This window comes from Triticum dicoccoides, chromosome 5A, assembly GCF_002162155.2.
Source record: "Triticum dicoccoides isolate Atlit2015 ecotype Zavitan chromosome 5A, WEW_v2.0, whole genome shotgun sequence".
Classification (NCBI taxonomy): domain Eukaryota; kingdom Viridiplantae; phylum Streptophyta; class Magnoliopsida; order Poales; family Poaceae; genus Triticum; species Triticum dicoccoides.
The window spans coordinates 151937882-151952530 of record NC_041388.1 but is presented as its reverse complement, the minus strand read 5'-3'; positions in this window follow the sequence as shown (position 1 = coordinate 151952530).

The window sequence follows — 14649 nt, the reverse complement described above, 5'->3', positions numbered from 1 at the left end:
GGGGAGTTCCCGGTTATGGTGGGAGGTCGGGGGCCGAGCGATGCGCGTTTCTCTTGTACACGTATGCACATGTGTGTGAGGCGTTGGCTCTAACTGAACCCGAGCGAGGCGTTGGGCTCTAACTGAACCCGAGCGATTGCACTACAGGCTACGCGTTACTGAACCCGAGTGATCGATCGATGGCTGTTAACTGAACCCGATCGAGCGATTCCTTCGCTACTACTGCTAACTGAAGTCGATCGATGATGCCACTGGATGAACAGTGAGTGTTGCGGGGGGGTTTGGATGAACAGTTCCCGGTGGGGGTGGATGAATAGGACCCCGTGGTGTTGCCTCTGGATGAACAGGACCCTGATCGATCGAGCCGGTTGGGGCTGGATGAACAGGACCTTGTGGAGGGCTGGATGAACAGGACCACCCCATGGAGGGCAGGATGAACAGTAGATGGTGGAGGGCAGGATGAACAGTAGCCCGTGGAGGGGTGGTTGAACAGGAGCCCGTGGAGAGGGCTGGTTGAACAGTAGCCAGTGGAGTAGCGCGCGGTGGAGGCTGGATGAACAGGAGCCCGTGGATGAACAGTCGCAGGTGGAGGCTGGAGGAGGTCGACGGTGGATGAACAGTAGCTCGTGGAGGCTGGAGGGGGTCGACGGTGGAGATGAACAGTATCCCGTGGAGTCCCATTTTGCGGTACGCCACACCCCTCCCGATGAACAGGACCCCCGTTTCGACCGTAGCGCTCCAACACAAGTCCATTTCGTCCGTTTTGCGGTACACCACACCCCTCCTACTGAACAGGACCCTCGTTTAGGTCCGTTTCCTCCGTTTTGCAGTACGCCAGACCCCTCCCGATCAACAGGACCCCGTTCCGAACGTAGGAGGTCTGTTTCCTCCGTTGTGCGGTACGCCAGGCCTCGTTTCCATCGCCTGTTCCGTCCATGCCCTCCTGATGAACACGACCACGCATTCCATTCCGACCCAGTCGGTTGGCTCCCACGCGTTCCGTTGCCTCCCCATGAACACAACGCATTCCGTTGCCTCCCCATGAACACGACGCATTCCGTTGCCTCCCCATGAACACGACGACGACATTGTTTCTCCGTTCCGACCCAGCCATGTACACGAGCCCTGGCCGTACGTATGCGCGAGTAGGCGTTCGAGACCCCGCCCGTATGTATACATACATGGCCGTATTTTATTTCTTGCACCCTGGCCGTTGTACGTACGTGTACATGCTACGTGCGCGCCTCTACTACGACACGTGCGTGCCTCTACATCGACCAGTATGTACGTACACGTTCGCGACCAGAATGACAACGCTACGTATGCTTCGACTAGGTGGGCCCCGACTGTCAGGCACTTCCTTGCCTGCGAAGATGTAGCTGGTGGGTCCCAGCAGTCAAGGGGCGAATCGTTTTTTTTTTGCTCGGACGCACTTCCTTGTGTGCGAAGATGTAGCTGGTGGGTCCCAGCAGTCAGGGGGAAACGTTTTTTTTGCGAAATACAGAGGCCCTTTCGGTGGGTCCCTGATGTCAGGTGGAGGAATCATTATTTTGTGCGTGATAAGGAGGAATTTCCTTATGTGCGGCCATGGACCCAGCTGTCGGCCTCTCCACGTACAGTCCACTTCAGATGCATGTCGGTCGTTGACCATGTTGACCAAGCCGCGCCGAGAGCACCAGGGCGGTGGACGACGGCGAGGCCTAGGAAGGGAACGACACGGAGGCAGGGAAGACTCGGCAGTTGTTTCCCACGCGGAGGGGAGTACGACTGTATGAGGGTTTACTGGTTCCTCTGCCGTCACTGGAGAATAACAGCAGGTGTGGGTGAGTAGAGGGATGGCTAGGCCAGCGATGGGAGTACGGTGGGGCGGTGAGGCCTACGCGGCAGCAGAGCCGGGCGCGGGGAGGAGGGAGCAGGCAGTACCGCCGGCGCCTGTTTGAGCGGCTGGAGCAGGAAGAGCAGAGATTGAAGAAGCACGATGGCCGTTGGATGGACATCCAATAGTCACTGCTTGTGCGTCAACCCTTTTTTTAGGAAAGCCTCAAATCTGTGGAAAACAGCATACAACCCATCTGCCATTATTTCTAATAATTTACAACCCATTTGCTAATTATTAGGGTTTTTTTGGAGCCCATATTCTTTTTGTTAGCATTACAGCCCAAATTGTGGCCACGGTTAAAAAATTATATGAAATTTTGCATATTTCGGTGCGGTCCGAACTGTTTTTAATCCCGAAATTTCGACTCACATTCAAACTGATTTTAAAAATAAATGTATATCAATATAAAATCCAACAAATTCTCCACGCATAAAAATTAATGTAATTTAAAATCTTGAAATGAAAAAAAAGATATTTGAAACTAATTGCCGGTTTGATGTGTTTTAAAAATGTACAGCCCATTTCTCATTACTGATGGGCCATTTTCTCGGCCAGCCGAATGAAAGCTCTCCTCGTCTTGAAAGATTGGCAGCCCAACAGGACTGACAAAGCGACTTACTTGGCAAATCACAAAAAAATTGGGCTGTGGCCGTGGACCCAGCTGTCAGCCTCTCCACGTACAGTACTCTTCCGATGGAAGTCATTCCTTGACCATGTTGACCATGCCGCGCGGAGAGCACCACGGTGGTGGACGACGGCGAGGCCTAGGAAGGGGATGACGCGGTAGTGGAAGCCTGCGCGGAGAGGACTATGAGGGTTCACTGGTTCGGCTGCGGTGTGAGGCTGCCGTCGCCGCAGGGCCTGGTCAGCGGTGGGAATTGTAGGGGGCGGTGAGGCCTCTACGGTAGCACAGCCGGCCACAGGAGGCAGGAGCATGCGGCACGACCGGCGCTCCTTTGGGCGGCTGGAGCAAGAAGACCAGAGGTTGAAGAAGCACTACGGCTGTTGGATAGACATCGTACGGTCACTGGAGCTAGAATCGTTCATATTGACTAAGTTGACAAAGCCCTTCGTCCCCATCAACTTAGTAGGCCCACAAGTCAGCCTCCCAGCAAGGTGGGTCCCAGCTAGCCAGGGGAGTATTCATTTTTTGTGCGTAATAAGGAGGCACTTCCGGTGGGTCCGAGCTGACAGCGGGGGGAACGTTTTTTCGCGAAATGCGGTGGCCCGTCCGGTGGGTCCCAGCAGTCAGGGGAAACGATTTTTTGCAAAATACTGGTGGCCCGTCCGGTGGGTCCCTGCTGTCAGGTGGAGGAATCATTATTTTCCGCATAATAAGGAGGCACTTCCTTGCTGCCGCCGTGGATCCAACTGTCAGCCTCTCCACGTATAGTCCACGTCCAATGGAAGTCGTTCCTTCCATGTTGACCACGACGCGCCGAGAGCACCAGGGTGGTGGACGACGGCGAGGCCTAGGAAGCGGACGACGCGGAGCCGGTGAAGACGCGACAGTGGATGCCCACGCGGAGAGGAGTATGAGGGTTCACTCGTTCGGCTGCGGTGTGAGGCTGCCGTCGCCGCAGGGCCTGGCCAGTGGTGGGAATAGTAGGGGGCGGTGAGGCCTCCATGGCAACATAGACGGCCACGGGAGGCAGGAGCAGGCGGCACGACCGGCGCTACTTTGGGCGGCTGGAGCAAGAAGATCAGAGGTTGAAGAAGCACTACGGTCGTTGGATGGACATCGTACGGTCACTGCAGCTAGAATCGTTTATATTGACTAAGTTGACAAAGCCCTTGGTACGTCAACTTAGTAGGCCCACGGGTCAGCTTCCGAAACGGTGCGCCCCATATGTCAGGGGGAGGAATCATTTTTTGGGTGGGTGAAGCTAGAATATCCGAGATTGAAGAAGAAGCACGGCATCCGTTGGATGGACATCCAACGGCCACTACTGCAAGAACCGTGTGTTGACTATAAGTTGACAAAGCCTTGCATACACGTCAACTCTGTTTTTTTAGGGGACGCATCAACTTAGTAAGGCCAGAAGTGTGTGGCAGAGAACTTATAGCCCATTTGAGATTTGTAAGAATGTGTAGCCCATTTTTGAATTCTAATGGAATTTACTACAGCCCATTTACAGTTTGTTAAAAGTACAGCCCATTTCAACCAACTGTTCAAAACAGATGTCAATAAAATTTCCCACATTTTGATGGGATCCGAAATATTTTTATCCCAAAATTTCTAGTCAGATTAAATATAATTTCAATATAAATTTATATTACGTAAAAATCCAACGAAACATTATGCTCGCAACAATTAATGAAATTAAAATTTTCAATATCCAAAAATAATATTTTATAAAGTAATCACGTGTTTGGTGCATTTTTTTATAGTCACTGCCCAGTTTTTATAATTACATCCCTTTTATAATTTCTTAAAGGCCATTTTCTTGTTAAGCCTAATGCATCCCTCCTAGGAAAGATTTTCAGCCCAGCGGGGCCGAGAATAACAACTTGACCTTGCCTGGGTATTCCTAAAAAAAGTATAGCTGGGCTAGCCATTTTCAGCTTGAAAAAAATTAATATCTGGGCTGGATATCTGGCCTGGGCTAGACGGGCCACAGCCCGCCCAGTTAATACCTGCAGCGATGTTTTCGTTGTTGTTCAGAGGAGAAAAATTAATATCTGGGCTAAACATCGAAAAACTCTGTAGTGCTCACACCTCAAAAACACAAATACTGCTCGAGTTGCTTGGTCCCAGCTGTCGGTCGCTTCTCGTGCAATTCTCTCGTTTATTGACTAGTACTACATAGGTTGACAATGGTGTGGGACCGTGATGTCAAGAAACCAGGCGGAAGCAAAATAAATAACTCTAGCGAGCGCTTCCACCTCTGCCTCGTTGTCTCCCATGGAAACCCCTTTCCTCCCTTTTTTTTGCTCGGGCAAGGACCAATGCATGCAGCACGTTCATGTGGTTATTAGGCAAGAAATAAAAGCGCTTTGCATGCTATGAATTATGATGGCCTGTATGGGTAGCTAATAAGGCATCCTCTTAACTGTTGTGATTAAATGTTGTGTTTAGAAGAGAGAAATATTCTTCTTTTCCACCAATCTGCTTGCACCTAGGTCGTGATGCACCTTCTAATACGACTTATTCACCTAGACGGATGGGGTATAGTTTTATACATATATATATATAATAAGGAGGCACTTGTGTACGTGAGGCTATGGACCTGGTGGATCCCCATTGTCATCCTCTCCAAGTAAGTCATCTCCTCGCCCGCGCACGCTTTCCGCCCGAAACAGTCAGCGCCGCCCGCCCCGCTTCCCGGTGTAGGCGATTGCTCCACCTTCAAACGACACAAGTGTCGTCCGTCCATCTGCCGCCCACATTAATGATACGCGGTTGCCGAGGTGGCTACTCCGGCGCCACACGTCCGTCCCTCCGCCCGCCCATCATTGCTATATAAACTGCTGCGCCGGCCATAGCCGCAGTCATCCGCATCCGTTCCCTTTCTCCTATCCACACCACTACTGCCCACCATGGCTTCCTCATGCTCCAGCGCTCTTCGGGACGGGCGGACGACGGACCACAAGGAGATGGCAGCCATTGCTGCCGACCGGCTGGCCGGCAGGCAGCCGGAGGACGATGACGTCCCAATGGAGAACATGGTAGTCGATGATCCGGCGCCAACCCCCTCCTCCGCGCCATCCTTGCCGGTGCATTGCACCATGACCATCGGCGAGGCCCGTGCCCAATATATGGACAATGTGAGGCAGATGCGTCAGGAGCAGTTCTGGGAGGCGTGGGCCGACGCTGCCTACAACCACCATCTCCTCCAGGAGCACCTGCAGACGGAGGAGCGGATCACCGCGGAGCAGGCGGAGTAGGAGGCACTGCTCGACTCGTACCGCTCCACCCGCAAGGGCCGCCTCGAGCGCTGGCGGGACTGCATGCGGGTGGCGGAGGCTGCGGCCGCCTACAAAGAGGCTAGCAAAGAGGGCGATGAAGCGGGCAAGGCGCTGTTTGGCAAGACCGAGGACGAGGTAGAGGACAATGCCGACTCCGACGAGTCCCCGCTCCGCTGGCGTCGACGAGGCCCTGCTCTGCCGAGGCCCCACGGCGCCAACAACGAGGCAGAGGACACCGCCGGCTTCGCCGAGGCCCCGCCCCGCCAACAACGAGGCAGAGGACATCGCCGGCTCAGCCGAGGCCCCACCCTACCGGCAACGCGGGGGAGGATTTCCACCACTCCACTGAGGCGCCACCTGCCGGCAACGAGACAAAGGACATTGCCGGCTCCGCTAAGGCCCCGCCCCGCTGCCAACGAGGCCGCGCCACACAGAAAACGAGGAAGAGTAGAACACGGTAGGTCGCCGCCGCTCGGGTCCAAGTAAGGCCACCGCTGCTACCCTCCTGTTGAAGCCAAGCTAGGCGGGTTGACCATTGACGGCCGGTTAGCTTCTTGGCGGCGACGTGGAGTCGGGGAGTTCTGCTGGAGTAACGCTGCTTCTACTTAAATAATGGTGCAGTTGGCTGACTGACATGTTGGCCCAATAGGCCACATGTCAGTTACGCAACTGCACCTGCAGTTAAGTCACTGAAGCTTCTGTTCGGCTCAGCGGGACACAGGTGGGTAGCTTCGGTTAATTAATTATACCTCCAGTGCACCCCTTTTTAGTTGAAGAATGTATGAAATGTAATGAAATATGGCATGTTTATATGAAATCCGACCGTGTATGAATGAATTTATTTCGATTAGTTCGAATTCCTATATCACTGGCATTGGATGAACATGCAAAACAATATGTACTAGCATTATTCCCAGGGTGATCACCTCGTTTGCAGCAGTTTCACATGTACTCCCTCTGGTCCTTTCTAGTCTGCATACAAGTTTTGTCTGCAGTCAAAGTATCTCTACTTTGACCAATCTTATACAAAAAACTATGCACTTTCACAATGTGCGAAGTAAAAAGGAACAGAAGGAGTACAAAGAGTTTGAGCAGGTTTTTAGCGTTTCTGTACATTGCAATCAAACACACAAGCCTGGCAATTCATAGAGAACATTCAAAACAATCAATGATTATGCATCTCAGCGACTCACATGTCAGAGGCAATATTTACTTCACAACTAAAGAATAAAGAAAAAATTGATCGACGCTGCTGACAGCAAGGGCGTCCCATTCGAAAATATCAAACGCATGTCTTGCTAAAATCAATGAGCAAAATTTGACAAGGTTGTCCCATTCCAAAATATCAAATGCCTATGATTGTGGAATGGGCAGGGTTTGCCATCAGTTCAGACATTGACATGGCACCTTGTGCTAAATAAACCAGCTGTTCTTTTGTGCAGTTCCACCAAAATCAACCAAATTCGCGCGTAGCTTGTATGATTTCGCCCTTATATGTTGCAATGCCTTGAACTTATCGGCACCTCCTTTCTTGTGGTGGAAATGAATGATTCGATGTATTCATGAACATTTTGTGCAGTTCTCATTGAAATCAAGTTGAGCACCCCTGTTTGCACAAATACAAAAAAGTGATTGGTATAGAGCAAACTATACTATGAATTGACAGTTTCAACAGGTACATACATGGTCCATGTAGAGCACACTTTTAGAAAAATGGAACTCACCAGAAAGAATCCTAGAACAACATTTTACTCGCGCATCACAGCAAAAAATGGAGATTTTGTCAGTCCTTCTGAGCTGAAGTTAGTTTGGTCTTGTGGGGAGTAATGTAACCATCCTTCAACTGTTCCTTCTGATGATAAGATAGACAGGGCTTCTTCATCCTGGCATAATCGGAACTAGTCACTTCACGTACTCCATATTCTTCTTTAGAGGAAGATGATCCTGTTGTGCAAAGACAAGAGGACTACTAAATGCTAGCATCACTGTTTGCTCGAAAAAAGGAAAGGAAATATTTAAAACAGCACAGATGAAGCACTTCTCAAGGACAATACCACTTTTTCATGACAGTATCTAAATAGTAGCACAACACCAATAGAGATGACAAAGCTCAATCATATGGATGAAATCAGTGGGCGAGTACCAACCTTTGTCAGGAGGCTTATTGTATAGAGCATACAGATGAAGCAATTCTCCGGAACCATCTATTGCAATCTACGGTGGTGGCCATGCCTACTATATACTCCTCGATTAGTTTAATGTTTCCAACATCTTCTTGTGCAGTTCCACTAAAATATATGGTATCTTCAAAGAAGATCCCTGTTTGCACAAGTAGAGATAATTACATATTACATTAAGAGTGGCATCAAATCAGTGGCAAAACAATTGCTCGTTCCAGCCATAGCAATAAATTAAGATGCAAAACTATATCATTACTTGTTTCATCACAGTTCCAGTGCTTCATTACAGCACCGGGAGTTGATTTTTGTTTTTCTTCCCCTTGTTCTTCCCCTTCATCACTTGGTTCAATAACAAACAAGCTTCGCCTTCAATGTAAGATTTGGCACGTCAATTAGGGAGCACAAGTATAGTACTAAACTTAATTTTCTGATGAAAGTGGCAAAATACAGGCCAGCAGTTGTGAAATATCCTTAGCTTACCTCAATGGGATATTACGGTGCACATACAGATTGGAAGTCTTGTCTCCATTTGTGCAGTTCACTAAAATCAAGCAACATTATTGTACAAGTAGCACAATATATGAATGCACACTGCAGAATCATGTGAAAGAAGGCTAGTACTAACCTCTCATGATGCGGAATTCAAACAACTCACAAGAAGAAGATCTGAACCAAATTCGCTTTAACGGATAGGAAGTAAGATCTCCTCTTGTGCAGTTCCACTAAGATCAAGCAATCAAGCAACGTTGTCGGTGTGACATTTTGGTTGAACTGCACAAAACACTCTTAAAACAAAAGTGTTTTGTGCAGTGCAACAAAAGGTCACAATGGCAACAAGGTGAAGCAGATAACCCTGTTTACACAGAGGTGAAAAGGAAACAATTAGTAGTCAATAACGGTGGATGACACGGAAGCCAACAAAAAGAAGCATCTACCTTATCTAAATGGGAAAGAAAGCAAGACAGTAGCATTTCTCAAACGGTGGCATTGATTAATATTAACATAGAGATTATATTAACAATAAAATTTGTTAAACATATAATTTGCTTTTAACTTTGGCATTGCATCAATTTTCCAGCGGCATTATTAGAGGGTGTTTGTTTACAGGGACATTTTGGTGTAGGGACTAAAAAAACTCCGTGTCATTCCCATCTAAACCAAAGAGGAGGGACTTTTAGGGACTAAAAGTGGGCATTTGGGACTAAAGAAAGAAGACCCCGAGGGAGTCCTTTTGGGACTTTTTCCAATAGTTGCCCCTGCCACGCATCGCACCTTATCTCTATTAGTTCATTACTAGGGGTAACATGGTCTTTTAGCATGTCATTTAATAACCTCTAGTCCATGTTTAGTCCCTGGAACCCAGCAGGTAGGGACTAGGGAGTTTTTAACCAAACAGGGCCTTAGATTAACAACAGCTAATGAGTTGCACGGGACAGTGGACGCACCAGCACCATGTGCATCTACCGATGTACTATGGTCATGCACAGTCTGTTGCAACAAAGAACAAGCAACCAAGGAGCATATTTGTGGGACTGGGATCAGGTGACATGCGCTACGGTGACATGCACGGTGACATGCGGCTCAAATTCAAATTTAAACATTGCGAAAAAATCTGAAAAAAAATCATGCATGTTCACAGCACATATTAAGATAACCTCTAAAAATTTCAGATCAAAATTCGAAACATACATCGAGAAACAAAAAGAGAAACTCATATGTGAATAATCTACAGAGAACCATTCGAGAACTATTCATGAAAGATTTCTCTTTTTCGTTTCTCGATGTATGTTTCGAATTTTGATCGAAAATTTTAGGGGTTATCTTAGTATGTGATGTGAAAATGCATGATTTTTTTAGATTTTTTGCAATGTTTAAATTTGAATTTGGGCCGCATGTCACCATGCATGTCATCGTAGCGCATGTCACCTGATCCCAGTCCATATTTGTGTTGGTCCCAGTTTTGTTATCTTTAGATGCCTTTCCCTATGTGAGCGCAGCAAATCTAGTCCTGCTCAAACTCTACAGCCTTGTCCCTTCCTTTCCTTTTTGAACTAGTACTTTCGCCCCTTCCTTTCCTCTTTGAACCACATCCTAGATTTATGCGATACAACTTTCCCCACTACTTTCCCCCATTCCTTTCCTCATTGAACCATGTCCTAGATTAATGATATACAACTTTCCCCCTTCATTTCCTCTTTGAACCACGTCCTAGATTCATGTTATATACAACTTTTCCCACTCCTTTCCTCTTTGAACCATGTCCTAGATTCATGGTATACATGCAGCTAGAGCAATGCATGTGGAGTAAGTAAATTATACCTTAAGGTTCTTGGGGCGTGGTTCGGTGGGCGACGGGACGGCGGCGAAGAAGAAGGGGTCGGAGGCCCTCCCGCGCCGCCGCTGGGTGGAAAGTGAACAGCTGCGCCAGTAGTCCCTCGCCGACGGCGACAGCGTTAAGCCTCCTTCCCTTCCCGGCGGACAGATCATGCCGGCTCTTTGAGCAGCAGTGAGGGGAGAGAGAGGCCAACAAAGTCTTGTTTAGATCTGGAGAGGGCGAGAGAGTGTGAAGAGAGCAACTACAAGCGCTGAGGCTCCAGTGGGAGAGGGCGAGAGAGTGAGCGAACAGGCTAACCAGCTACACAACCCTCCTGTTATGTTCAACGAGAGGGAAATGACCTTTTATACATTCCTGCATTCGTGTGACAAGCATGCCGTGTTTTTTTTGTGTGTGTGGGAGTCATTGGGATTTCAATCATAATCATGTCATGTGGCTTTGGTGGTAAGACTATCCACAGTGGTGCAGAAATAATGTAGCCTTAGTCACTTACCTCTCTCCATGTAGTACGTTGGGTCCCACCAGTCAGAGGGTGAAACAAAAAAATTAATAAGAAAAATTAAAAGCACCAGCGGTGTATCTTACCTCACACATCTCGCTACTGCTCGGGAACACTGTCCAATTGATCCCTCTGTTCGCTCACGTACTATTTTAAGTGAATCCTTATTATAACATGCACACAAATTTTGGGCACTTGTATTCGACTTAAGTCAGTGTGCCACTGTATCTCGTGTACTTACTACTTCCTCTGTCTAGGTGTAATAAGTCACGTTAGAAGGTGCAACGGGACCAAGGTGCGTGCGTGTGCGTGTGTGTGTGTGTATTTAACACCATGTGTGTGTTAGAGAGAGCGACAGATCGACCTACTCCTACAGAGAGATGTTGTATAGTGTACGATTTTAGCCGCGAGAGTCGGTGCATCCTCTCATTTCCGAGCGTGTCCGGTAGGGACATGTGGACAGCTGCCACGCCCGCTCCTGACCAGCCTGGCCCACCCAAAGCCCCTCCATCGCCCGCGCGCGCTTCCCGCCCAAAATGGTCAACGCCGCTCCAAAGAATTGGTGCCGCATTCATGCCCGGGCAGAGCGGACGCGACCTCTCACTCATGCAAGAGTGATGGTTGCTTCGTCCGTCCAACTTACTGTTGGGTCTATGTGATTTGACGGCTCATTAGTCTTTATTACTGAGGTGGTAGGACTGCTGGATGTCCCACGCTTTCGGCAAAAGGAGGTATACTACTACTACTAGATTACAATTTTCTCCATTCTTACAGCGGAGGCGTGCAAGAGCAGTGAAAACACGCAGGCTCAGTGATTACATGGCCCACCTCACACTATCACCGTGCGACACCTAACTCTTTACATAGTACTCCCTCCGTTCCTAAATATTACTAGATGAGTCCCCGTGCGTTGGCGCGGAACAGCGGTATATCTCTCTGCGCAAAATTATCAATTTCATAGAACAAAAAAACTCTATAACCGCATGACAAATGTGGTAGCCAAACTAAATAAACTCCCATCATCATTTAGATCATCCCACGTAAGGAAAAAAGATCAGCCAACTCCTACTGCATAATGGGATTATATTTTTCTTTTTAACATGTTAATGGGACTTAAAAGCTCACTTACATGCATGCTACCGGTGCATGCTTGCATGCAGACATGTTGATGTGATTTAAAACCCACTCACATGCATGTGGCACGGTATTTCTGCATGCTTGCATGTGGCTTAGTGCGGAGCCTCTCAACATCAAGATCAGATGGCAATTATGGACTGATTTACTTCATCTAACGGCTACATCAATTTTGATGACGTGGCTCAAGGAGAGGATAGAGAATTCCTAGTAGTGGGGGCTAGCTATTACTAGTAGATATAAGTCTTTATAGAGATTCCACTACATACGGAACAAAATGAATGAATCTACACTTAAAATGCATCTATATACATCCGCATGTGGTTCATGGTGAAATCTCTACAAAGACTTATATTTAGGAACGGAGGAAGTACTAGTATAGTACGTATTGTAATTTATCAGCGAGATAAATTTGTACAATGCTATGAAGCTTCCAGCTTCTGTTACATGTATCTTGCGTCCAAGGTTGCCCGTTGCAACATTTCATCAAATACAAAGGAGACTAACATGCATGCTATTGCATCACAATGATTGACAGATCATAACAAATATGTACTCCCTCGGTTCCAAAATAAGTTTCTCAACTTTGTGCAAACTTTAGTACAAAGTTGTACTACTACTAAAGTTGACACTTATTTTGGAACAGAGGCAGCTAAAGAAAAAAACGATCCATGCAGTCCCTAGCCCTTGAACCGTGAACCCTGACCAGGCTTCAATTTGCTGGCAACGTTCGACCTTCCTAATAAATGAAGTTTGCAACCTTTTGACCATCGGATCATTTTGTGCAGTTTCATGAAAATCGAGATGAGCATCCCTGTGGCAAAGAAATTGAACAAGCGTGATTAGAATAAGATTACTGGGACTAGTTGATGAGACATAAACTCATCACAAATACAGTACGTAGAAGCCAGTAGAGGTATGTGCGGGGCAAAGAAGTAGAGAAATATCCACAGGGAGTGATGTGGGCAGCTGGAGCAGTGGTGCAAGCCGGCTGTAAAGGGAGTTGTACCTGAGGGACGTAGCTCACCCTTGAGGAGGGCGGCGGGAGGCAGCAACTGCGCACGTCGCGGCAGTGAGCAAGGGACGAAGGCAACCTCACCGGCTTTGTGAGAGAGAATGGCGGGGACCCCTGATCGGTACGTGCCGACAGTGGGTTTTCGCCGTCGGCGATAGCCACCGCATCTACACTAAGCATCCACCCCTTCCCCAAGCGGACGTGATCCGCCGGGATGTTAGAGATGTGGCCACAGTCGTTTTGTGCGAGAGAGTGTGAAGAGAGCAACCCCGGCAAGCAACCATGTAGGCTGGCCCGTCCTGACTATGTACTCCTTTTCTCTCCATATGAACCTATCATATTGCGTACGTGCCACTGAAGAAGAAAAAACTTTATTTATAAATGACGCGGCACCTACTACTCGCTCTCCTATAACCTTGCACTTGGCATCTCCAAAATATTAACCTTGCGATTGGCTCTTCGCCTCTTTGGGAAGTCGAGCAATAATGGTAGTGCAGTATATATCATTCTGGCTATATGAAACCGAATGAATTGTTGCACGTCCACCACGTGGGCGAGGGAGAGTGCTACATACGGAGCAAAATGAGTGAATCTACACTCTAAAATACGTCTATATACATCAGTGTTTGGAGTATGTACTAGTAGTTCATATTGAAATCTACTAAATGACATATATATTCCAAACAATATGATATAATCTCTATAACCAAGGTAGTAGGGATGAGGAGTAAATGGAGGGAGTAGTAAATTTTTCTCCTCGTCCTGCGAGCCACCGCGCGCATGGGCGAGGGAGCGGGCGTAAGGCGTAGTAAGCAAGCTTCACCTCATCCTGCGAGCCACCATGCTCGTGGGCGGGGGAGACGATGTACTAAGCAAGCTTCTCCTTGTTCTGCGAGTTGACGGGACACATCAAAAGTACTCCAGTGTATAGAGCCTTGCCTCTAAGGTAGGCCCCACATGGTTTGCCTCTTTTTTAACATAACACGTCAAGTCGCAATTTGTTTGTTCACCCGTGGTAGACGATCCTCCCTCCACCAAGTGGACAACCAGTACACGTGCCAAATTACCACGTGGGCTGCCTTTTTCGTACAGAAATGAGCTCCACCGTGTACCCGCGCGGGTGTGGTTGGGAAAGAGACGGGAGTACGTGCGCCGTGCATGCATCTCTTCTCTTCGTGCACGTCCCCCACCTACGTGGGTGTGTGTGAGAGATACAAACCGTGTTCGTGAGTGTTTTTTGTTTTGGGGTAGGGTGGGGTGGGGGTTGATTTCGTGAATTATTTATGGGCATATGTGTCGATGACATCTCAAACAAAATTTTGCATGCAATGTGTGTGAAATGGAGGCCTATCCATATCATACATAGAGGGTCGGGCAATCCACGAGAAGAGAGGGAGGGGTCATAGCTATCGATAGAGTCGAAGAGAGGATCAAGTGGGTGGGTGCGAGATCGATGAAGAGAGCCATCGAAATTGTGTGTGTGTACAAGTCAAAGATATAGGGCGACTGGCCTACCGGAACGTTAGAGGGCACACGTCAAGTTTGTGTGTGGCAGGGAGACATGACTAGAGCGCTCGATGTATCGGTGTGTGTGGGGGGGAGGGGGTGGTGGGAGGGGTAGGCAGAGGCCTAACTATAGAGGTAGAACGACTCGTATATGTGTTGAGAAGGAGAGACCCAGCTATGTCTTGAGGGAGA